The 2,777-nt window shown below is 48.2% G+C and overlaps 1 long non-coding RNA gene across 1 annotated transcript; it reads left to right on the forward strand.

Moving 5' to 3' along the window:
* Positions 1-27: 27 nt before the first annotated feature.
* Positions 28-2,777, forward strand: LOC112494910. Its single transcript, XR_003060893.1, has 3 exons — positions 28-255; positions 345-862; positions 1,152-2,777. It is a non-coding gene; the product is annotated as an uncharacterized LOC112494910 (long non-coding RNA).

The raw sequence follows: 2,777 nt of genomic DNA on the forward strand, positions 1-2,777 counted from the left end.
AAAAAAAAAAAAAAAAAAAAAAAAAAAGAGTAATAGAAACAGCCAGAGGCGAATGGAAAGTCTTTGGACATGGGCCAGTCGTCATGTTTTAAGATATTGCTTTCTGCCGTCGAGGAATCCGACGACCCGTCGAAACGACGGCAGGTCGTCACAGCATCTTCCTCCGAGTCAGACGAAGATACTGAAGATGCATCTCGTTTGGATATTTCAACCGCAACAAAAGCAGTCATCTTTGCCTCCAGCATCATCTCTACGGTTCCTATACCGACTTTTCTATTCTTTTTTATCTTGCTCTCTTAAACTTCTTTCCTCCCACGGAATTTATCTTTATCTTTTTTTTCCAGGCACATTCGCTCTCGCGTCTCTAACTAAGAAGCTGCGCCCGTGTCAGCCATCAGCAGTGCATATTCTGTCAGCTTTATAATGAGGGAAACCGAGGTTGTCCCGGGAACCAGGATGGTGGATACGAGGTAGAAAAATGAGTCTTGCTAGTTCACCATGGTACACAGCTACTACCGGTGGGATGCTGGGGGTCCTGAAGGTTGCTTTGGGAACATGAGAGATAGAGGGAGAAAGCTGAGGGGATCCCGTCAAGAGATGAGGTCGGTTGAGACACCCTGGAACTGAAGAAGAAGGGTGAGTCATGAGAGTTCTAAGTGAATACCGAGCAAACACTAGAACGAATGAAGAGACCTTTGGAGGTCTGCTGAAGTGGGTTGAGACGGTTGGAAAGGTTGGGAACGTGGAACTAACCGCGAGTCTCCTGATGTAAAGAAGAAATGACAAAAAATAACAGTCACCCGAGATAAGGGACACTGACTAGCTGGACTCCATGGAGAATCCTTATTAAGGAACGTCTGAGGTAAAAAAAATAAGGAAATTTTTTTGACTTTACCTTCTCTTCTTCTCCTTTAATTCTCGGTTACATTTTTTAGTCTGGATTTATACCAATCTCTTCTTTGCCTCCTGCAAACCTCGGTCCATCTTCCAAGACGTCACAGGGACAACCAAATGAATCTTTTCTTGTTCGCATCCTTCGCCTGCCAATCTACCCTCATAATTCCCCATCGCCTCTGTCTACTTAACTACACGTTATTCTCGTGCTAGCAGTAACTTAACTGTACTCTGATAATTAATATCGCATCCTCAAGGGTGCTCTCTTACAGAACAGCCAAGGAGCGGAGAAGGAATGGCGAAACATTAACGGCACTGGTTCGCGCCTTTCTCTCTCGTCGCAGAAAAGGATGCCCGGCGTCCCCTTCGACCCCTCGTCGACCCACCTGGTAGCTTCGTAGCTGGAAAATTAAATAAGAAAACCAAATTAACCGAGAGGAAAATTCCTCGGCGCGATTCTAATAGCAGGAGGTGGAGCCGTAGGCTGGTCGGAAGAATGGGAAGAAGAATTGCAAGGAACACCCGGACCAATTAACCGCATCTATTTCGCAAGACGACGAAATCCCTTTTTGGTTCTCAGCAGGAAGATCCAAGAGAAAAGGAAGAAAGGATAATAACGCGAGAAATGAAGATAGAGGAAAAAGTGAAGAATACAAACAAATGTCAACATAGCCTGGCAATGGACAATCCTCAAGAAATCCATTCGATCCTCGCTAATGAAAATCGGCCCCTGCAGCCACCCTCGTTAAATAGTTATCATTAAAATTATTCGGGTGGGTCCGCACGACACAAAGTGTACAGACCTACGTAATAAAGGTCTCCAGTATTCATACGTTGACATCGTGATACGTGGCTGTGACCTTTGAACTCGCAAAATGGACCGTACAAATGATACCACGGATGAAGATGTTATACACGAAGTCCGTATCCGATGAAGTGAATTGCGTAAGGGGGGTATAGGTGGGCTGCAGCGAAGGTGATTGAATTTAGAGTACAAAGTGACCCTTGACCCAAATCCCAAGTACAGAGTTAGCAAGCAACCGGCACGCTCTCTACCCTTGTTACCATCAGGTCCTGCTCACTAAATATGCAGTCCAGCGAATTTCGTCCTCCCCTTAGTATCAAACGGGACGCCGGCGTCGGCGACGGCTGGCTAGTCGTTGGCGTCGGCGTCGCTTCTACCCCCTTCCGTCCCACCCCCCCCCGTCCCAAGCATCCCGAGTGGCCTCAACGATGCCCACCGGTGTCGGTGCTCTTCGTCGACTGCCTATACCGCGTCCACCCAGTGGCTCCAGGTCTCATCGACGCCTGGCGTCTCTCTCACCCCGTGGCAGTCCTTTAACCCTCGGTCGAGGTCCCGGGCTTACTTTCGCCGGCGTCAGCCTCCCTTGCGGTCGAGTGGGCTTTAATGAAGCTGCGGGCAATGCGGGGATTCGCTGCGCGCCCGGAAAATAACAAGTAAAGCCCCGTACGCGCACCCTCGACGTACACGGGGTTGGTTGTATGTATGGCATACATATGTACATATGTAATACCCACTTGGGTTCGTACAGGCTACCCCCACATCAACCCCTCTAATGATATAGGGTGCCCTGCGCAACACCCCGAAAAAGCACCCGCTTGCCCTGTCGGCGACGAACTACCCTTCGGTACGAGGACCCTAACCATCTTCAAAGAGAAACCCCGAGGTGGGTTCGTTCTAGCTGAAAATTCGTATTTCTTAGCTGCGAAGTCGAGAGGGGGTTGTTGCGCGCTTGATTTTAGTCAAAAAGTGACGTCAGGACTGGCGGTGATCTTGATTAGAAAATTTATCATCGGTGGTCTTGGATACATTTTTTGTTATCTTTATGGAGTTTGAAAATTTGTTCACTGCAGTCGGACGA

The sequence above is a fragment of the Cephus cinctus genome, unplaced genomic scaffold (genome assembly GCF_000341935.2).
Source record: "Cephus cinctus unplaced genomic scaffold, Ccin1 Ccin1_scaffold0980, whole genome shotgun sequence".
NCBI lineage: Eukaryota > Metazoa > Arthropoda > Insecta > Hymenoptera > Cephidae > Cephus > Cephus cinctus.